This window comes from Capsicum annuum, chromosome 9, assembly GCF_002878395.1.
Source record: "Capsicum annuum cultivar UCD-10X-F1 chromosome 9, UCD10Xv1.1, whole genome shotgun sequence".
Taxonomy (NCBI): Eukaryota; Viridiplantae; Streptophyta; class Magnoliopsida; order Solanales; family Solanaceae; genus Capsicum; species Capsicum annuum.
In genome coordinates, this window is record NC_061119.1 from 181135827 (window position 1) to 181160596 (window position 24770).

Here is a 24770-nt window from a genome sequence, read left to right on the forward strand (position 1 = left end):
AGAAAATTACTTCAGCAGACTTAGTCATATTAGAGATGATTAATTTTGATGTCATTATTGGCCTGGATCGGCTTAATTCCTGCTATGCCTCAGTCGACTGCATAATTAGAATTATCCAGTTTCAGTTTTAGAATGAGCCCGTCTTAGAATGGATGGGTAGTACTCCAGCACTTAGGGGTCATCTTATTTCTTACCTTCGAGCGAGAAAAATAATATCTAAGGGATGTGTCTACCATCTTATTTGAGTCCAAGACTCTAGTTCAGAAACCCCTACTCTTGAATTAATGTCAGTAGTATATGAATTCCCAGATGTGTTTCTCGAAGATCTTCCTAGAGTTTCTCCCGAAAGGGAAATCGACTTTGGAATAGACCTTCTTCTAGATACTTATCCCATATCTATTCTGCAAATAGAATAGATATAGCAGAACTTAGAGAATTAAGAGAATTGTTAAAAGATCTCCTTGATAAGGGATTTATCAAACCTATTATGTCCCTATTGGGTGCACCAGTTTTATTCTTGTATAAGAAAGATGGTTCTCTCAGAATATGTATTGACTACCGTCAGCTAAATAAAGTCACAATCAAGAACAAGTTTCCCCTTCCCAGAATTGATGACTTATTTGACAAACTTCAAGGTGCCAGTTACTTCTCCAAGATAGACCTCAGATCGGGCTATTATCAGCTCAGAGTCAGAGAATGTGACATCTCAAAGACAACTTTTAAAACTCGGTATGGTCACTTCAAATTCTTTGTCATGTCCTTTGATCTTACCAACGCCCCAGCAACTTTTATGGGATTGATGAATCATGTGTTCAAGCAGTACGTGGACATGTTCGTCATAGTCTTCATAGATGAAATTCTTGTCTACTCCCGTAATGAGCATGATCATCCAGACCATCTCAGAATAGTACTACAGACTCTCAGAAACACCAACTATTCGCTAAATTTAGTAAGTATGAATTTTGGCTAAGGTTAGTATCTTTTCTTGGCTATGTCATTTTCGGTGATGGCATTAGAGTTGATCCCCAAAAGTCTGAAGCAATAAGAAACTGGCCCAGACCTATCTCTCTATCAGATGTCAGGAGTTTCTGGGGCTTGGCTAGCTATTACCGATGGTTTATTGAGGGATTTTTATCTATTGTATCCCCTATGTCCAGATTAACTCAGAAGAATGTCAACTTCTAGTGGTCAGATTCTTGTGAAAAGAGTTTTCATGAGTTGAAGACTCGTCTCACTACAGCTTTAGTTTTGACCCTACCAGATGGTTTAGATGGGTTTGTGGTATATTTTGATGCCTCTAGAGTTGGTTTGGGGAGTGTTTTGATGCAGAGAGGTAAGGTCATAGCCTACGCCTCTAGATAGCTTAAGCCCCATGAAAAGAACTATCCCACTCATGCTCTTGAGTTAGTAGCAGTAGTATTTGCCTTAAAGATTTGGAGGCACTACTTGTATGGTGTGCACGTTGATGTGTTCATAGACCATAAAAGCCTGCAGTATGTGTTCTCTCAGAAAGACCTAAACCTCCGTCAGAGAAGGTGGTTGGAGTTATTGAAAGACTGTGATACGAGCGTCCTGTATCATCCAGGTAAAGCCAATATAATGGCTGATGCTCTCAGTCGAAAGTCTATGGGTAGTGTTGCTCATGTGGAGGATGGTAAGAAGAAAGTAGCTCAGCAATTTCATCAGCTTTACCGACTAGCTATTTGCTTATTTGATTCTTCAGAAGGTAGTGTATGGGTGTAGAGTTGTTCAAAATCATCCCTAGTTTCTAAGCTGAAGAAAAAGTAGGATAGGGATCCCAATCTATCTAGTTAAAGGAATCAGTCAGAGATCAGAAGGTAGAGGTTTTCTCCCAAGTGGGAGGTGGTATGTTGCACTACCAGGATTGGCTATGTGTTCCAGGTGTAGATGACTTGAGATAGCAAATTCTTGCAGAAGCGCATGTTGCATGCTACTCTATTCATCTAGGGGACACTAAGATATACCATGATTTGTGGGAGATTTATTGGTGGAGTGGGATGAAGAGAGACATTATAAAGATGGATAAGTGCTCAACATATTAGCAGCTTAAGATCAAGCATTAGAAACCAAGTGGGTCCATAAAGGAGTTCAGTGTTCCCACTTGGAAGTGGGAAGAATTAAACATGTACTTTGTGACGGGTTTGCCTTTTACTCGTCGCCAACATGATTCAGTTTGGGTCATTATATACCTAATGACAAAATCAGCTTATTTCCTACCAGTCCATACCTCTTATTCAGCCGAGAGTTACGCCAAACTCTATATCAGGGAGTTGTTCAAATTGCACGGTGTTCCGTTGTCCATTATCTCAGATAGAGGTACCAGTTCACCTCTTATTTCTGGAAGGCATTCCAAAAGGGTCTTGTTACCTGAGTTTACCTCAGTACAACCTTTCATCCTCAGACAAATGGTCAAGTAGAATGGACCATTCAGAATCTAGAAGATATGCTGTGAGCGTGTGCGATAGACTTTAAAGGTAATTGGGATAACCACTTGCCTTTGATTGAATTCGTATATAACAACAGCTATCACTCCGGTATTCAGATGGCTCCATTTGAGGTGCTTTTTGGGAGGAGATGTAGATCTCTCATTGGTTGGTTTGAAGTGGGTGATGCCACAGTAGTAGGGCCTAACTTGATATTTGATACCTTAGTGAAAATTTAGTTGATCAGGGAAAGGCTTAAGATAGCTCAGACCAGACAAAAATCGTATGCAGATGTACGCAGAAAGGATCTCGAGTTTGAGATTGGTGATTTTGTGTATTTGAAAATCTCTCCTATGAAAGAAGTGAAGATTTTTGGCAAGAAGGGGAAACTCAGTCCCCGATATGTTGGTCCATACCTAATTCTCAATTGTTTCGAAAAGGTAGCTTACGAGCTTGAGTTGCCTTCAGACTTATAGCTTTAGTGCATCCAGTGTTCCATGTTTCTTTGCTAAAGAAATGCATAGGTGAACCAGCAGTCATAGTCCCTATAGAGGGCAAAGATGTTCAAAACAGCCTCTCTTATAAAGAGATTCCAGTCGAAATCCGTGACAATAAGATTCGTAGATTGAGTAACGTAGAAGTTCCTGTTGTCAAAGTACTTTGGCGAAATCAGTCTGTCGAAGGAGCTACTTTGGAGGAAGAAGCAGACATGCAGACCAAGTACCCTCACCTTTTCTCTGCAGACACAGAATCATCCCAAGGTAACAATTTTCCTTTGAATTACTCAGTCTAATGTTCAGATATAGCTACCAAGATAGTATAAATTAACGTTGCATACGTAGTCATGCATTCACAAATTAGTTCAGTCTTGTACTCATGCATCATACATGCATGTTTAGTATATAAACTTAGCTTATCAGTAATCACAGTCATGCATTCATGAATCTTGTTCAGCTATGTACTCATGCATCAGATATGCATGTTCAGTATGATAATTTAGTATATCAATAATTTCAGTCATGGAATCATGCTTCAGTTATGCATGTCCAGTGTCTAAATCAATCCTATCAGTATGCTCAGTTTAATCATTCTCATTGAAGGATGAATGTTCCCAAGGGGGAGATATTGTAAGGCCCGAAAAAATCCAAAGCTCAACTCAGTCTTTTAAGTTTGCTAAGAGGTCCTAAACTTAGAAAATTTTAGCTAAGGAAGCAAACTTAGTGTCATTTTGGCCTTCATAAGTTGGTAACCCTATTTCACGACCTCTATGACCTTAAAAAGTCAATCTTTAGGTTAATTCATGACCAGGAATGTCAGTAGGTGTTCTCAAATGAGTTTCGTATTTTTCAAACCTCGTTTGGGCATCCAAAATAGTGTATCAATGCAATTTTGGAACGGCGCGGTGGCCATCGCATTGATGAATATATTTCTTGGCTCCCAGTGGAAATTTCCAGTGAACCGACGTACACTCGATGTGGCCATTGACTATCTCATTGATGCCAACGACGCGGCGCGTCGGTCTATGCATCGACAGTTCATTTTTCAGTCATAAAAAGTTGCGTCCTCAAGGGTAATAGAGTCTTTTTTCCATGTTTATCAGCCCCCAAAACATGAGATTAAGCCTCTTTAGAGGCTAAATTCATTCATTATTCTCGAGTTTCTCAAGAACAGAAACCCTAGGGGGATCAATTTCAAATCAAGAGCTCAGGAAACCACCACCAATCTTTCAGAATTCAGGTACTAAGGTATGTGAAGTGTTCATCCAATGGTATCCTTCCACCCTTAGAATCCAAGAAACTCTTTTAAAATTTAATTAAATTGATTTCATGGATTTCTTGTTGGATCTTGAATGTATTCATGATTTTGATTTTAATGGTGATCTAACTGCATGATTTGTCCCAAGTTTCATGCAAACTAGTTAATTGTGAATTGAACTTTGTGAACTTCATGTTAAATTCTTGAGTTACAAGTTGAATGTAGAATTCATGATAGTCCTACATAGGGCCGGACATATTTTGGTTTAAACCGAAAAAACCAAAAAACCGAACCAAAATTTAATTTTGGTTTGTTTTTTTGGTTTTTCGGATTGATTTCGGTTTCAAATTTTAGAAATTTGGTTAAACGGTTTGCTTTTTGGATTTACAAAAAAAAATTGAATAAATTAAAAAATCAAAATTATATAAATAATATATTATAATATATATTTATATAATTTAATATATTTATAAATATACTAAAAATATAATATAATTTGATATAACATATAAATATATAAATTATAATCATTTAGTAACCCTAAATCTTAATATACTGCTTTGCTTTAGACCCTAACATTAACGTGAAGGCTGCGGCGACACTCAACCATCCTTCGTTCGTCAGTTCATTTGAAATTTCAACCTCGCTAATGACAGTTGTTTGATCAGTTCATTTGCTCAGTTCGTCACCACCGTCGGCAATTGTTGCCGAGTGCGGTCACTGTCGTCATGCCAACGGTGATGACTCAGTGAGGTCGATATTTATGGTTATTTCATGTGTGTTAAATTAATTATATTTGGGGATGAAAAATTGATTTGAAAAAAGATTATTTTTCTTGAAAAATCACCAATTGTAAATGTTCACTACTTTAATCTTTAAAATCGAAATAAAAATCTGAAATAACCGAACCAAATTTGTAAAAACGAACGAAACCAAAATAATATTGGTTTGCTTATGGTTTTCATTTTCATCAATCTGAAAATCAATAAACTAAACCGATATTCAACAATCAAATCGAACAAACTGAATGGCCATCCCTAGTCCTACATGTGTATTGATATGTGAAATACCTATGCTTTTCAAGTGTTAGTCAAATTGCCTATGTGTATTGACTAGCCCAAGCATAACATGCTAATATATGAATTTAATCTTGCACGAGCCCAATGTATATCAAGTGTTTGACAGCAATGCCTAAGTGAATGTATTGTTAGTAAGCTAGTACCATTCTGCTACTAAAGTCATGCAGTGATTTTCTTTTCATGCTATTGAGTCCTGGGGGTATTTAGTACCCAAAAATTTAGTTGTATGCCTAGAGACAGTGTCAGTAATAGAATAGTATTCAGCCATGACAAGATCAGTAGAATTCAGTCAGTTACAGAACTAAGGGAAACTCAGTAGTACTCAATCAGTAAACAGAATTTAGTAGTATTTCGTCAGTCCACGGAACTCAGTGAACTCAGTTCAGTTCAGTTAAATAGTATGATCAGTAATAGTTCAGTCCATCTTAGAACAGTTTAGAAATCAGTCAAGGGTGTATTCAATTGGGACTAAGATTCAGCATCGAGTGAACCTAAGGATGGGGACTCACCTACCAGTATAGGGTGTGATCCTTAGAAGCAGTCCTTGTGTTCCATAACTACGTAGCCAGCGTAGGTTGAGATATCAACCTTCCAGGTTATGGTTGATAAGGTGATCTACCTGCCAGTTGAGGGTACCACCGTTCTCGCTCAGAGCACCTGCCAGATGAGGGTGACTCAGCTTGTCTTTACCCGTGGCACGGTACTGACATCATTTCAGTTAGGGTTACAGGTTGGACCCCAATCAGTTCAAAGAGGGGCATGTCGGTTAGATGATTACCTTCCACAGTCTCAGTTTCAGTTCCAATCTTAGTATAGAACTCAGTTCAATTCTACAGATTCAGGACTGTCAGATACAGTCACTCATATCAGTACGGAACTCAGCACAGTTCCATATTTAGGACTATCAGATACAATCACTCAGTTACCAGTAATTTAGTATCAGTAGACTCAGACATCAATTAATCAGTATTCAAACTCAGTATCCAGTGTTATCACTATCTCAGTTATAGTTTACGTGTTCATACATGTACTCTTATTCAGTTACATTCATGTTATTCAGTCAGTATTGTTCATGCATATGAACCCATACATTTCATCCTACCTCACTTTGCATACTAGTACATTCAAAATACTGACGCATACCTTTTTTTGCGCTATGATATTTTATATCATAGGTTCAGATGCCCGTGCTCCTGATCATCCCTAGTAGTTGCAGATTTTAAGCAGTCAGAGTTAGTGGTGAGTCCTCATAGTTTGAGGACATGATTATTACTATAACATTTCAATTATTTCATTAGTTCAGAGTTATTTGGGGACTTGTCCCATCAACTCCATATTTTAGACAGTTTATAGGCTTTTCAGACTAGAGTATTTTCAGACAGATGTTTCAGTTTTGGTATTGTTATACCGTATTTAGTTTTATTTCAATATTGAACCTTATGGCAATTTTTTGCCTAATATCTGCATATTTACAGCATTACTATTTAGTTATTGCAGTAGGTACCAGTCATGGGTTAGCTTGTGGTCCTTCGGGATTATGAGCACCGTGTAGTGTTCGGGGCACAAACTCGGGGTGTTACAGTTCCCAAACCTCTCAAAAATGAATGGAAAAAACAAGATGAGAACTGCCTACCTCAAAAAAATGATGGAAATAGGAGCACCATGCAACCTGACTATCTCTTCATTGAACAAATTGGCATAGTTCGTAAAAGAGAAATTTATCCTCACCGGCAAGAAGTGAGAAGACTTAGTCATCCTATCCATGATGACCCAAATCGAATCAAACTATCCACAAGTCCATGAAAGACCGATAACAAAATCCATATTAATTACCTCCCACTTCTACACAGGCAAATCAATTTTTTGAAACAACCCACCAGGCCTTAAATCTTTCTCTCTTACTTGCTGACGAACCATACACTTTGACACAAATTAGCCACATCCCGCTTCATATTATACCACCAATAAATCTCCTTCAAGTTATGGTACATCTTCATCAAACCGGGATGAACATTATACCTCGACTCATTAGCCTTAGCCAATATTATTTCTCACAGCCCATCAACGTTGGGAACACACCATCTCCCTTAGTACCTCAAGATACAATCACCACTAATATCGAAAACCATCACATTCATCTTGCCCGCATCACCTTTAATCCGCATCAAAATAGGATCCAAAACCTACTTCTCCTTTACCTCAACACCTAGATATGACTTTTCCACCTCTTACATCATCACCCTACCGTCCTTAGAGTCTAAGAGACGAACTCTAAAATCATCTAACCATTGAATATCTATCTCCAACTCTGACTTTTTCTTATCTACATAAGATAAGCTTCCCATAGATAACCTATTAAGAGCATCAGCAACCACTTCAGCTTTACTTGGGTGATAATGGAGTCTCCTATCAAAATCCTTGAGAAATTAAGCAACCTTCTTTGCCTAGGATTCAGCTCCTTCTGGGTGAACACATATTGTAAACAGTTATAGTCTAAGAAGATGTCAACATGAGCCCCATACAAGTAATGATGCCAAATCATCAAAGCAAAGACCGCGGCCAACAAATCCAAATCATGCATCGAATAGTTCTACAACTACCTAGAAGCATATGCAACCACCTTGCCATGCTGCATAAAGATACAACCCAGTATCATATAGGATGCATAACAATAGACAAAAAAACCATTGGTACCTTTGGGTACAGTCAACACCGGAGCCAAAGTCAACTTATCCTTCAACTTGTCAAAACTACACTCACAAGCAACAAACCATGTGAGCTTCACCTTCTTCTGAGTCAACTTAGCAAATAGGGCAGCAATAGAAGAGACACTTTTCACATACCTTCTACAATAACCGGATAAACCCAAGAAGCTCCGAATGTTGGTTGGGGTCATGGGTCTAGGCTACTTCTTAACCATCTCCACTTTTTTTAGATCTACCCTCAACCTTTCACTAGAAAAAACATGACCCAAATAGGTCATAGCATTCAATTAGAACTCACACTTTGAGAACTTTGCATACAATCGCTAATCTTTAAAGGTTTGCAGCACTGTATAGAGGTGATTGGCATGATTTGCCTCACTCTTAGAATACACCAAAATATCATCAGTAAATACAATTACAAACAAATCTAAGAACTGACAAAATACCCAGTTCATAAGATTCGTAAAGGCCACTAGGGTATTAGTCAAACCAAAGGACATAACCAAAAACTCAAAATGACCCTGCCGGGTTCAAAAGGTAGTCTTTGGGATATCCACTACCCTAATCTTCAACCGATGGTAACCTTACCAAAGATCAATCTTAGAAAAGTACTGTGACCTTAAAGTTGGGCAAATAGGTCATCAATCCTAGGAAGCAGATACTTATTCTTCATAGTTGCCCTATTCAATTGGCGATAATCTATACACATTCGAAGGGACCCCTCCTTCTTACACATGAAGAGAATCAGATCACCCAAGGGAGAAATACTAGGGAGGATAAAGCCCTTATCTAGAAGATCTTTTAACTACTCCTTAAGTTCTTTCAACTCAACCAGAGATATTTTGTAAGGATGGATAGGACGATGTCAGGAGGAAGATTAATCCCAAAATCAATTTACCTATTGAGAGAAACAATAGGAAAATCATTGAGAAAAACTTCAGGAAACTCATAGACCATAGAGATAGATTGTAAAGAAGGCCCCTCCAAGTTAGAATCTTTAACATGCACTAAATGGTAAAGTCACCCCTTGGAAATCAATTTCTGGGCTCTAAGATAACATATAAACTTTCCTTTGGGCACTATGGAACCACCTTCCGACTTAATCATTGGCTCATTTGGTAATTGGAAACTGACCTTTCGGGTCTAAAAATAAAGAGAGGCATAACCTGAGTACAACTAATCCATCCCCAAGATCACAACAAAGTCTAACATGTCCAACTCTATCAGATCCAATAGGGTCTCCCCACTACAGATGGAAATAGGACAACCCCTATAGACTTTTTTAGACACAATAGAGTCACCCACTCAGGTGGACACAAAAAAGAATTAGAATTAAACTCAGAACCAAAACCAAAATTAATAGGCACATAAGGGATCATATAAGTTAGAGTTGACTCGGTATCAAGCAAATAATATACATCTCGAGAAAAGAGGTTCAATGTACCGATACAACATCAGGGGACGCCTCAGATTCCTAGCGGATGGCAAGATCAAAAAGGCAATTTCGACCAGTGTTGGAACCAAAAGTGGCACCTTTTGGTGCAGGGCCTGAAGAAGTAGCAACAAGAATCTTATTTTCTTTAGAAGAAACTCTAGAAGGACAATCCCGCTATATGTGACCAATCTGACCACAACTAAAACATTGATTTCTCCCCTAGTCACAAACCCCATGAAGCACTTGACCACAAAATTGATAAGTGGGATAGGATGGAGCTAACTAGGCCTTATTGGCCTGAGATTACACACATTGTGCCTTAAACCCGCAATTATTCAAAAAGCAACGATCACTAGATGGCTTAGGGTATGGGGGGCTAGCCGTCGAATAAGAACTAAAATTTCCTCGTGCCTTTCTCTTACCCTACTTCATACCATCTTTACCACCATTTTGATAACCTCCATCCTTCTTAGAATACTTAAATCACTCAGTCTCTTTCTCCGATTTCATTTTGTTTCCTCTTTTCCTCCTTAACTTGTTACATGTGCACCACCAATCTATAAATATACATGTCTTTGTTCAATAGGGAGGACTTGCATTCCAATATCAAATCACAGGACAATGGGAAGTAAATCTCCTCATCCAAGCCCTCATAAAGGATACCAAACTCCAGAGCATAACGAGATAACTATTGAAATTTCAGGGCATATTCTTTCATAATCATCGTACCCTGCTTTAGATTTATGAACTCCTCAGCCTTCACCTCCCACAACTCCTGAGGAAAGAAGTGATCTATAAAAGTACTCAAGAAATCCTTCCATAAAGCCAGCTCTGCATCCTCTCCCTAGACTGATACCACACCTCATACCACTAATATGCCACATTCTTCAGCTAGTATAGAGTGAACTCCACACCCTCAAAATAAGAAACATGCATCACACGGAGAATCTTCTCAATATCATCTATGAACCCTTGAGGATCTTCCTCAACCTTAAAGCTAGTAAAGGTCAGAGATTCATCCTCATAAATTAGCCAAGCCTAATAGCCTCAAAAGATCTGATAGCAGCACTAATAGGACCCGACTGATATGATTGAGATGTCACCAACTGGATCAACAGATGAATAGAATAGCGGAACTCAGCATTGGTAATATGTTCTGGAAGCGACTGAGCAAGAGTGATACCAACGGAAGAAGGATCAGTGGGGACCAGTAGAACTCCACTAGGGCAATCAGAAGTAACGACCCTAGACTAAGTCTGAACTCCTTGAGTAGGACAATCCCCATTCATATTGTCCTCAAGCAGGATAGAGGAGTTTCCACGAACATCAGATCTTCCAAGAGGCATGATCTAAAAAGGGAACAAATAGAAATTAGAGGAGATTCAATATCATAGACTCAACAACCCAAAAGTAGATCACAAAAAAGGGAAACATTCCTAAATGACTCGTATTCTCTCTATTATAAGTATGGCTACACACCCATAAAAGAGACTCTATTTTACATAGATTTGTAAACTCCCAATGACACTAAACCAAAGATCTGATACCAACTTTGTCATGACCCAAACTAGGACTTGGCTGTGATGGGTGTCTCAAGTCCACCTAGGATCAATGACCACACCATTTACCTAACAAAAAAGAACATAACACCTAGCAGCAGTTAAAATTTGAACATACAACAAGATAGCAGATAATAAACTCAAGAAAACTAATATTGTCAATCATCACAACCCAATCCACAATAATATCCACAAAAGCCTCTAAACAATACCAAAAAAATCTAAGTTTGGACATGCTCCCAACTCTGACAATGAGAATGATAATTTTAATGATAACATAAAGTCTTTAATTATACTTAAAGGAAATAAACTAGAGGAATGATCTAGTCTTCCAGACAATAAAATCTCACCTCTTCACCACAACCCATGAACAAACTATTTCGATCCAGCTAACTCTGTGCAAGAAAAGAAAAAGTATCTCCGATGGCTGCATCGTGTGGTAATACAGCGTCAAAAGGCGGTTAGTACATTGAGAACTAACATATAACTCAGGTATAGGTGACAAAATAAAACCAAGTCAAACCTAATTCAAATCCATGTAAGAATCATCATGTACATACATAAATAAAATATTGGGATAGGAAACAAGGCTTATCATGTACTTCAAAATCATTAACCTGGGATGTATAGAATAACCATCATAACAAGGCACCCAAGGCATATATGTGTCCAGCTTTCTCTTAGCTGAAAAGGCCCCAGCTCGTGTGGCCGTACGAACTAGAGAATTATCACATATATATGGACTGTAGAGGACTCGAACCTCTTGGCATATACCAAGAATTACTTAGGCACTCTATAAAAAACATTGGGGACTCAAACCTCCAAATCATAAAATAAGGGGGACTTAAACCTTTCGGTTATTTAGACCCCCACATCGGCAACTGTGGTTTCAAGTATTGGTCCCTCAGGACCTCCACTTTCACAACACAGCTACACAAGCCCCATTAAATCCTAATTAAAACACTTTTCGCACATTCTCATTCATTCACCAAAGAACTTACCATTAAGACACAGAATGGGTATCGTCATACTCTTAAACTTGAAAGTTTATTTCTATGCCATAACTATCACATTATCTTGGGGGAATGCCTCTACCCCCTTTAGTTTATCAATTCAAATTATAGCAAACAAGGATTTCAAAACCCATGTTTATTGTTTAATCATTTATACAATGCAATAACATAGGTGAGTAAGTGAAACTAAGTGATAATTTTAGAATTCAAAGCCATTTACACAAGTGGTTTAAGGGAACACAATTATTCAAAACATCAGTTCGGGGAAAACCATGGCCCCTTAGTTTATTCACCATTCCCATGCACCCCATAAGTTCAAAAACTATAATTAAATGATGAAAAATCATATGTAAACCATAGGAAATATTGTTCAAAAACAAATATTAAAAACCCTCAAATCATGTTCCAAAATCAATATCAAAACCACATGAATAACTATTTAAAATGCATGCTTTCATAAAATAATACTTGAGGAAGAGTAACATGCCAGAAAAATCAAGGATTACGGAGAAAATTTGATCTACAAATCTCTAGATGATCAACCTTTAGAAACCCTAGATACTTATGCTTAAGAGAATTTGAGAGAGAAGAGAATGTGTTTTGATATCTTAAAAGGTGGAGAAAATTGCCCAAAGGTGTTTTGTGGTCATGGGTCACATGTTGGGAAAGGGGAAATGTCCAAAGTATCCATAATTAAAAGCTGAAAATTTGTCGTCGGTGACTATACTTGTAAGGTCACATAACGACTTGTCACCATGAGTCATAGGCAAGACATTTTCTAGGGTACACACACTGTTGTCCCTATGACTTCACCTCATGTCAAGTGACCATATGACTCGTAGGGTCCAAGTCGTATCCAAGATAGAACCATTTAGGTAACTCATTGGTCACCCTTATGATTAGCACATAATGACTCATATAGAGTCACTACAACTCATAAAGTCTAGTCATTGTCAGGGTAGAAAGGTTGACACATTCTTTGGTTGGCCTACGATTTGAGTCTATATGACTCGTATAAAGTCCTTATGACTCATAAGGAGAGTTACTATGTAGCAGTGAGCTCAAAGCATAGAGATTTCTTAGGGACCAATACTTGGGTGTTTCATCCTGCTTTATGTTATTCCACAAATAGATCTCTTTCAAATTATGGTACATCTTCATCAAACAAGGATGAACAGTGTACCTAGATTCATAATCCTCAGCCAAGATCCTCCATCGTAGCCCATCAACATCGGGGACACACAACTTGCCTTGGTATCTTAAGATACCATCACCACTAATCTTAAAAACCATCACTTTCTGTTGGCCCACATCACCCTTAATCCGCATTAGGGTAGGGTCCAAAACCTGTTTCTCTTATACCTCAGCACAAAGGGATGACTTCACCACCCTTTATACTATCACACCTCCATCTTCAGAGTCTAAGAGACGAACCCTAAGGTTATCTAACCGATAAATATCCTTCACTAACTCTTATTTTTTCTAATCCACATGAGATAAGATTCACATAGATAACCTGCTAAGATCATAAGTAACCACGTTAGGTTTACCTAAATGATAGTGAAGACTCATATCATAGTCTTTGAGCAACTCAATCCATATCCTTTGCCTAAGATTCAACTCTTTATGGGTAAATACATATTACAAGCTCTTATGATCAAAATAAATGTTAACATGAACCCCATATAGATAATGGTGTCAAATCTTCAAAGTGAAGACCAGATCCAACAACAAGACCATAGCCAACAATTCTAAGTCATTCATCGGGTAATTCTTGTCATGAAATTTTAACTGTCTAGAAGCATAGGCCACAACCCTACCATGCTACATCAACATATAGCCCAGTCCTACATGGGATGTGTCACAATAAATAACAAATTGTTTAGTACCCTCGGGTAGAGTTAGAATTGGATCCAAAGTCAACTTATCCTTAAACTTCTCAAAACTACCCTTACAAGCCTGAGACCGTAGGAATTTTACCTTTTTCTAGTCAACTTAGTCAATGGGAAGCAATAGAAGAGAAACTTTCCACAAACCTCCTATAATATCTAGCTAAACCCAAGAAACTCCAGATGTCGGTTAAAGTTGTGGGTTTAGGCCACTTCTTAACTTTCTTAACTCTCTGTGGATCCACCATGATCCCTTCACTAGACACAACATAACCCAGATAGGTCACAACATTCAACCAAAACTCAAACTTAGAGAATTTAGCATACAATTACTAATCATTAAGGGTCTGCAACAATATGTGGAGGTGATCAGCATGTTTAGCCTTACTCTTGGAATACACCAAAATATCATCAATAAATACAATGATGAATAAGTTTATAAACTAATGGAATACCAGATTCATAAGATCCATATATATTGTTGGGGCATTCGTCAAACCAAAATACATGACCAAGAACTCATAATGGCCATACTGGATACGAAAAGCAATCTTATGGATATCCACCTCCCCCTCTCTATCCTTCATGTGATGAAAACCCAACCAAAGATCAATCTTAGAGAAGTACTTAGCACCCTGAAGCTGGCTAAATAGGTCATCATTCATAGGAATAGGATACTTATTCTTTACTATCACCTTATTTAACTGGTGGTAATCTATACATATTTAGAGGGATCCATCCTTCTTATTCACAAAGAGCACAGGAGCACCCTACGAGAAAATATTAGGACGAATAAAACCTTTATCATGAAGGTCTTTCAACTGCTCCTTAAGTTCTTTCAACTCCACTGACGCTAGGGAGGGATAAAGATAGGATGAGTGTCCAAAAGAAAATCAATCCCAAAATCAATCTCCCTGTCAGGAGAAACACTAGGAAGATCATCGAGGAACACTTTGGGAAATTGATAGACCACCGGGATAAATTGCAATAAAAGACCCTCAGAACTAGAATCTTTAACTTGGACTAAATGATATAGACATCACATGGAGATCAACCTCCGAGCTCTTAGATACAAAATGAATCTCTCCTTAGGCACTAGGGAACTACCTTCACACTCAGTCATCAACTCATTTAGAATTAGAAACTGACCCTACGGGTCCTATTATCAATAGAAGCATAGAATAACTACAACCAATCCATCCATAAAATCACATCAAAGTATAACATGTCTAACTATATTAGATCCACTAACATCTCCTTCCATGGATAGATACCACACAACCCGTATAGACTCTTCTAGACACAATAGTCACCCACTAGAGTAGACACAATAAAGGGATCCAAAATATGCTCAGGACCAAAACCAAAATGAACAACCACATAAGGGTTACATAAGAAAGGGTATACCTCATATCAAGAAGAAAATACATATCACGAGAAAAGAGTTGTAACATACTAATGAAAATATTTGAAGAAGCCTCAGATTCCTAGTGAGCAGCAAAAGCGTAAAGGTGATTTTTACTAGTTTCATAGTTCAAAATAGCACTCTTTGGTGCAGGAGCTAAAGATGTGGGAAACCAAAACTTTAAGAGCCCCAATAGAAACCCTGACTAATGGAAAACCCCACTACAAGTGGCCCAACTGACCATATTTAAATCAATTATTCCTCTCTTACTCACAAAATCCATTATGCACCTACCCACAAAATCGACAAGGGGAATAAGACGAGCCTAACTGAGCTCCACTAGCTTGTGACTAGGCACCCTATGCCCTAAATCCATAATTTTTCTAAAACTGATAATCATTGAACGACTTAAGATACGGAGCACTAGCCATAGAATAAGAACAAAAGTTGCCCCACATCTTCTAAGACCATTTTCCAGCATCTCTACTACTCTATTATTGACCTCCACCCTGATTTGAATACCAAAAATTTTTACTCCACCTCTCCCAAATTTCTTTCTACTTCTTTTTCCTCCTCAACCTGTTACATATACACCACAAGTCAAAAGATATCCATATCCTTATTTAGTAAGGAGTCTTGCTCTCTAAAATTAGATTGCAGGATAACCCAGAAGTAAACCTTATCGTCCTAGCTCTCATGGAAGACACTAGCTCAAGAGCATAATAGGACAGCTGATAAAACTTCAAAGCACACTCCTTAATAGTCATCCTGCCTTGCTTCAACTTTACAAACTACTCAGTCAGCTTCTGGGAAAGAAATGATCCAAACAATGCCAACTCCACAACATAACCAACAGATTGATCCCACTCCTCATACCACTAATATGCCACATCCTTTAGCTAATATGCGGCAAACTCCACACCTTCAGAGTCAAAAGTATACATAGTTTAAAAGATCTTCTCTATTTTATCTATGAATACTTGTGGATCCTCTTAAATATTAAATCCAATAAAGGTCAGAGAATGAGCCTAATAAACTACCCAAATCGAGGAACCTCCAAAAAACTTAGAATAGTACTAGCAGGAATCGATTGACATGACTGAGATGTCACCAATTGGGTCACCCAATGAATAGATTAGCAAACTCATCCTTAGAAATATCTCTATGGGGCAGTGAGGCATAATCATTATCAGCCTGAAAAGCCTGAGAATGACTAGTAAGTATCAGTAGAACTACACATAGGGCAGCACAATCAGGAGTTGGAGACCTAGACCGGGTCTGAACTCCGTAAGAAAAATAAGCTCCATCGACATTATTCTCAGATGGGATAGAAGGGTTTCCACGTACATCAAATTTTCTTGGAGAAATGATCTAAAATATGGAAAAATAAGGATTAGAGAAGATTTATGACTTTAAACTCTATAGCCCAAAATAGAACAACATGAAAGGGAAATATTAGTAATTGTCTCGTATCTTCTCCTTTATTAGTGTAGCACGATACACTATTGTGTGGATGCCCAGTGAAACCAAATTGAGGCTCTGATACCATCTTTGTTATGACCCAAACTAGGGACTGGCTATGACGGGTATCTTAAGTCCCCCGAGGATCGAAGACCACCCCCTTATTCCCTAGTAAAATAGGATATAATACTCCTAGCAGTGACTAGAATTTATAAATATAACAAGATAAAAATGTAATAATTCAAAGACTTCTAAGAATGTCAGCATCAATATTCAATCCACAGTAACATCCATAAGGTATCTACAAATTCAAAAGCAATCTTAGTTGGGACATGTCCCCAGCCCTAAAAATGACACTGACAATGATAATGTCAATGTGAACTCATTAATTCTAGCCTATGAAAGAAAATTGATGGAATGATCAAGTCTTCTAGAAAATGAAAGCTCACCACTTCACCACAAATGACCGACGAATCGAGTAGATTAATCTAGCATTAAAAGGGAAAAGTAGGATTGCCTTCGAACCCTGTGTCATGTGGGAATGTAGTGTATAGAGATACTTAGTTGGTTGTGCACTAGTATGTAACTCAGGGATAAGGATAAAGTAATGAAAATTCAAAAAATTAATTCAACTCAATATACATGTTCACATATATGTGTACATACATATATACTTATATAAATTATTGGGATAGGGAACAAGGATTAGCATGCACTTTAAAGCTTTAGCCTGGATTATGTAGATTAACCATCATAATAATAGTGCCCACGATCAATATGGGCCATAGCTCTCACCCCCTGGTCGGGCCCCAGTGAGTAAAGTCACACGAATCAAAGAATATTCTTATATGTATGCATAGGGGATTCAAACTTCCCAACCATATACTGAGGTAACTTAAGAACCTAGTTATGTAATGTATTATGGGGGACTAAAACCTCCCAATCATATAATAAGATGGACTCTAACCACCCGGTCACAAGCAAGGGGACTCGAACCTAAGGCCACTTATACCCTCGTGCCGGCAAATACAGTTTATAGTTTTGGTCCCTCGGGACCGCCACTTTCACGACCCATCTACACAACCCTCTTTAAGCCTCATCAAAACATTTATCACACATTCTCATTCATTGAACAATAATAGAAATTTAGGTATACATTGTTGGTATTGTCATTCCAACTACATTTGCAAAGTAAGATCAATATGCCATATGAATTCCATTAAATCAAGAGAACAACTTCCTTTGTTCATTAATACAAATCATCATATTTCAATAACTTCTTTACATCATGCAATTATTCCAAAAATAGTTCCATTAAATTTTAAATGTACTCAAAACCACCTCCACAAAATTGGATTGGGGTTATTACCAATTTAATTGTTAATGTTCACAAATTTTTGGGAAATCACAGTCCCCTAGTTTATTCACCGTGCCCATGCATCAAATGATTTCAAAATCACCATTTAAAACATAAACAATGCATATGTAAACATGAAACATCACATAAACAATAATCATTCAAAACCCTCAACCCATGTTTCAAAACCAACATCAAAACCACATGGAGAACTATTTAAAATACATTCTTTCACAATGTAATAGTTGGGGAAGAGTAACATGCCTAAAATATCAAGAGTTATGGAAAGAATTTGCCGTTGGGAGCTCCAATTGATCAACTTCTTGGAAATCCTAAGTATCCTGCTTGAGCAACTTTGAGAAAGATTGACAAATTATTTCAATTTTTTTTGGGAGTGCTATACTACCCTAAAGGGGTTTTAAGTTATGGGTCCTGATTTGGGGAAGAGGGGAATGTCCAAAGTTCCCTTAATTAAAAGCTAAAAATTTATTGTTAGTGACTACGAGTTACTATATGAATTGTATGGACACATTACGGCTCATCACCATGAGTCTTAGTTGAGAAAGTAGCTGGGGGATCCCTCCAGGGTAAATCTATGACTCACACTCTATGACTCGTTAGGAGACTCTACAACTCATATGGTCCAAGTCATAGTCAAGACCGAATACTTTGGGCATCACACTAGTTTGGCTACAGATAGGAATATATGACTTGTTTTGAGTCTATATGACTTATAGACCTTAGTCATGTCACAACAGATACTCAAGGGAAAAATTATGGCCAAGCTGCAGTTGGGTCCCTAAGACCCATAATGATACGTTATGACTCATTAGGAAAGTCGCATTTTGGGCAGTGAGCTTAAGAACTCAAAAATTTTCAAGGACCAAAAATCTGGGGTATCACATTCTCCCTCCCCCCCTCGGCCTCTTAGTATCATTCATCACCGAATGATAAGATAACATATTTATTAGCACTATTTGACTCCAAATACAACCACACTTACCTTTAACAAAGACCGAAAACAATGGTCATAAGATTAACACATACCTTAAGCACAATTATCAGAATAGGGAACAAGAATGGGTATTTGGACTTTATGTCTTCTTTAGCTTCCTAAGTAGCTTCTTCAATCTTTTGTTTCCTTCATAGAATCTTCATCAAAGCCATAACCTTTGTCCATAACTGGCAGACTTGCCAATCTAAGATCTCAACTGGGACCTTCTCATATAGAAAAAAGTATGATACATTAACACTTCCTAATAGAACCTCTAGGGAAGGAACACTCACGCAGTTTCTCATTATTAAAAAATAAAAAATTGGATGAACAAAACCCGAACAGGGAGGCAACTCTAACTCATAAGACAAATTACCCACTTTATTAAAAATCAAATAAGGGCCCAGATAACAGAAATAGAGCTTTCCCTTCTTTCCAAACCACATTACTTATTTCATAGGAGGCACCTTTGAGATTACCCTATCGCTACATCAAATTCTAATCCCCCTTGCCTCATAACTGCATAGGACTTTTTATGACTTTGGGTAGTCTTAAGCCTAACCTAAATCACCTATACCTTCTTTATAGCCTAATGAACCAAATCAGGATAAAACAACCCAGCCTCTCTAGCCTCAAACCAACCAGTAGGAGAGCCATATCTTCTACTATACAAAGCCTCAAACGGAGCCATCCCAATACTTGCATGATAGCTATTATTACACATAAACTCTAAGAGAGAAAAATGATTAACCCAACTACCTCAAAATCAAGCACACAATACCTTAGCATATCCTCAAAAGTTTGAATTATCTTCTCTGCTTGTCCATCTATCTGGGGGTGGAAAGTGGTGCTATGATTGAATTTAGTTCCCAAATCTCTCAAAAAAGAATGCCAAAAGTGAGATGAGACTTGAGTACATAGATCAGATATAATAGAAACTGGAGCACCATGCAACTTCTTGATCTCTTAAATAAAGAGCTTATCATAATCTTCTACTGAATAAATATTCTTCACTGGTTCAAAATGAGCGGACTTGGTCATCTTATACACAATGACCTAAATCAAATCAAACTACTGGTAAGATGGTGGAACACCAGTAATGAAATTCATATTTATCACTTCCCAGTTCTATTCGGGCAACTCAATCTCTTGAGATAATCCACCAGCTCTCAAGATCTCTACCTTTACCTGTTGACAAACCATACACTTGGCCATAAAATTTGCCACATCCCGTGTCATGACCCGAACTAGGTGTTGGTCTTGAAGGGTGCTCAAGTACACTAAGGATCGGAGACCATCTCTTTACCGACCCAAATAGGACATAAAACCTAGCAGCGATTGAAATCTAAACATATAACAAGATAGCAAATAATAAACTCAAGACAACTAATAGTGTCAATCATCACAACCAAATCCATAGTATTATCCATAAAAGACTATAAATAAAACTGAAAATAATCTAAGTTAGGACATTCCCTCGACTTTGACAATGGAAATGACAATAATATTGTAACACTTCTATTTAAAGAAAATAAATAAGAGGGAAAATCAATTCTTCCAAAGAATGGAAGCTCACCACTTTACCACAACCGACTGACGAATCGTACTGATCCACCTAACTCTATGTAGGAAAAGTAAAAGTATCTTTGGTCCCTACATCGCATGGAGATATATCATTTAAAGTCGATTAATTGGTTGAGCACTAGCATGTAACTTTTGGATAGGGGACCAAATAATACCAAGTAATTCAGCATTTAACATGCACTGAATGGTAAAGACACCCCAAGAAAATCAATTTCTGGGCTCTAAGATAAGACATAAACTTTCCCCTAGGCATTATAGAACTACCTTCCCACTCAATCACCGACTCATTTAAGAATTAGAAACTGACCCTTCAGGACTGACAATAAAGAGAGGCATAACACTAGTGTAACTAATCCATCCCTAAGATCACATTAAAGTCTAACATGTCCAACACTATCAGATCCACTAGTATCTCCCTACTATAGATGGATACCACACAATCCTTATAGACTCTTTTATCCATAATAGAGTCACCCACCAGGGTGGACATAGGAAATGATCAAGAATAAACTTAAGACCAAAACCAAAATAAATAGCCATATAAGGTGTCACAAAATAAAGAGTGCTAATATCAACATTAGGGGGCGCCTTAGATTCCTGGTGGGTGTCAAGAGCATAAAGACAATTCCAACTAATGTTGGAACTAAAAGTGGTACCCTTTGGTGTAAGGGCTAAAGAAGTAGCAACAGGAACATTATTTGCTCCAGAAGCAACTCTAGAAGGATAATTCTATTGTAAGTGACCAATCTAACCACAACTAAAACACTGATTCCTTCCCTAATCTCAAATACCAAGATGTACCTAACCATAAAATTAATAATAGGATAGGATGGAACTGACTTGGCCTCATTGGTCATAGATTGGGAACCTTGTGCCTTAAACCTACTATTATTATAAAAGTGATGATCACTAGATAGATTAGTGCATGGGGCGCTAGACTTCGAGTAGGAACTAGAATTTCCCTATACCTTTCTCTTGCCCCACTGCCTTCCATATTTACCACCACTTTGCTGAACTCTACCCTACTCAAAATACCTAAATCTTTTACTCTGTCTTTCTTCTATTTTAGCCTATTTCTTTTTTTCCTTCTCAACTTATTACATGTGCAACACCAATATAGAAATATCCATGTCTTTGTTAAATAGGGTAGACTTGCATTCCAATACCAAATCACGGCACAACTCAGAAACAAATTTTATCATTCGAGCCCTTATAGAGGATAACAAACTTTGGAGCATAATGGGACAACTAGTGAAATTTCAAGGCATATTATTTCACATATATCTAACCCTACTTCATATTCACAAAATCCTTAGCCTTTGCCTCCTTCAACTCCTAAGGAATGAAGTGATCTACAAAAGCACCTGAGAAATCTTCCCACAAAGACAGTTGTACATCATCTCCCTTAGATTAATCCCACCTCATACCACTGATATGCCACATCCTTTAATGGGTATACAATGAACTCCACAACCTCAGAATAAGAAGCATGCATTACACGAAGAATCTTATCCATCTCATCTATGAACCCTTGAGGATCTTTATCAACTATAATTCCAATAAAGGTCAAAGTATTTAGCTTTATAAATTGTCCAACCCTAATTTCCTCAAAAGAACTCAAGAAACACCAATAGGACCCAACTAAAACACCCTGGGTTTTGGTCCTTAGAAATTTTCTTAGGTTTATGGATTTTGGATATCATATAAGATGGGGTACTAGTCGTATGGTAGGGTATGAGTAGAATGGTCCATTCATATATTGTCCAGTATATGGTGTTGTTGGATGGTTGAGTTTCTTGAATGGGTATGACCTCGATGTGTATGAGTCATATAGTGGGTGACGAGTCGTATGGTTAGGTTTTCCATTATTTAATATAAAACATAATAAATTAACTTAGATTATAGTATGAGTGTCTCACCATGGGTCATGAGATGGGGTACTAGTTATATTGTTCAACTTATATGTTGGACAGTGTTTACCCTTCTTAGATCTGATATGGGTATGGGTTAAGGGTACTTGTCTTACCCTTGGATATGATTAGGGATTTATGGTCATATGTTGGAAAGTATTGGGAGGTCCAAGGTATTTCTAGGGTACGAGTGATGGGTACCACTCATATGATAGGGTACGGGTGGTATGGTCGAGTCGTACCCTCCTGTGGAAAATTAATAAAGTTTAAGTTGGGGGTATTCTTGACATTTCCCTTTATAACTCCTTTGCACCTCATGACATAAAACACCTTTTTATGGATCCACTAACCTATTTGCAAAAAGTCAAACACTCTAAACTCTTTCAAAATCTCTCAAAACACTTAGGTTAAGAAAGAGTTAGGGTTTCCTTCAAGGTGGTCAATTGAGGCTCATAGGGGTGATTTCTTCTCATCTTATTCTCAATATAAGGCAAAATACTTCTCCCTCATTGTTAGTTCCAACTAAAGGGATATTTTATGAATTTCTTTCATGGCAAAATTATTGTATAGTTTGGGTTTTCAAATATATGTTGGGGGTTTTGGTTATAAATGTTTGGTTAAGGTTTTCCCATATTTGAATTATGGATTTACATGCTTTAATAGTTGTTTGGATATTTGGTTGCATGAGAATGGTTAATTAGTACTTGGTTTTGGCTTTGGAATCACTATGCCCCCAATATGTTTGATAAAATGCCTATAAGAATACTTTTACTACATTGTTGGACTTTTAATGGAACTATTTCATGTTATAACTTAGTAATGGAACCCTAAATGGTATAAAAGGTTTAAATGGTTTAGAATGATTAAATAGTAAGATCTTGGTGGTTATGGTTGATCTAATTGAAAGCCTTGTGGTCTACAACGGAATCCCTCAAGTAAACGTAATAATGAAATACTTGTGGGGTATATAAGACTCCCCAAGTCAACTTGATAAATAAACCTATAGGTACAAGGGAATCCCTTAATCTTTGAAATATTGGCTAAGGACATTGATTGCAATATATAGTCCGTAGGATGATACCACCATTCATAGCCTTGGTTAATAATAAATGGAATGGTGGTTAGTTATGTGGTAATTATTTTAATTAGGCAATAATTATGGGGTGTGATAGCTAACCGTAAAGGTGTGAGTTTAATAGACGGACACTGGAAACTCATGTTTGTCGACATAAGAATTGGTCATGATGACCATATATGATACTTATGGGGTACATGGGAATCCTCTAAGTACACTTGTACATATGTATCATAGATAGCAAAGGGTACTTCGGAATTTCTTTCACCTATGGTATCTTTGGTTCATGTGGATAAATGCATCGAGGCCCATTCATATGGTTACACTGGACCCATATAACCCATGGGTGATTTTAGAATGGTTAAGATACACTTACCAGGTTAATAATTTTAAATGCATGCTAAATCCTAAGTACTTGCTAGTGTTCACTCGCTAACCCATCTTCAGGTAGCAATATCCCCACGCGATGTAGAAATCGGCCATTTAATATTATGGATGTCTTTTCATACTTTAGTTATTTCATGAATATTGGTTTTGTCTATGGTTGGGGGCATGTCCCAACCGAATATTATTTTACTTTTGGTTAGAGGATTTGTGGAACTACTATAGGTTGGAATGGGTGATATTGGTAGTGGTGTCAACCTTAGTATTGGCATGGTATTGAGGTTGATACCATTTGATTGAATTTATGATTGTTCCATCCTTTTATGTTATATTACAGATAGGAACTTGGTTATTATTTTGGTTTTGGTAAGGTTATTGGTTGGGTACTGGATAAGTGGACGTGCTTGGGTTGGTCATGGTTATCGACCTATCCCTAAGTCTGGATAGGTATATTTGTATTATGTAGGTATACATTTGGAATTTCTATGACTTAGGTTATGCATTTAGATGGTCAGGTTGGGTAACGGGGGTGGTCCCCAGTCCTAGTTAGATTTGGCATGCCCACTATGACAAGGCTTTGGTTTGGGTCATCTCAAGTTGGTATTTGAGCTTTAGGTTCATAGTCAATTAGGAGTCCACAAAGCCATATCTAGTAGAGTCTCTTTTAAGGGTGTGTAGTATGCCACACTCATAAAAGAGAGGCTACATGGCATTTAGAAAT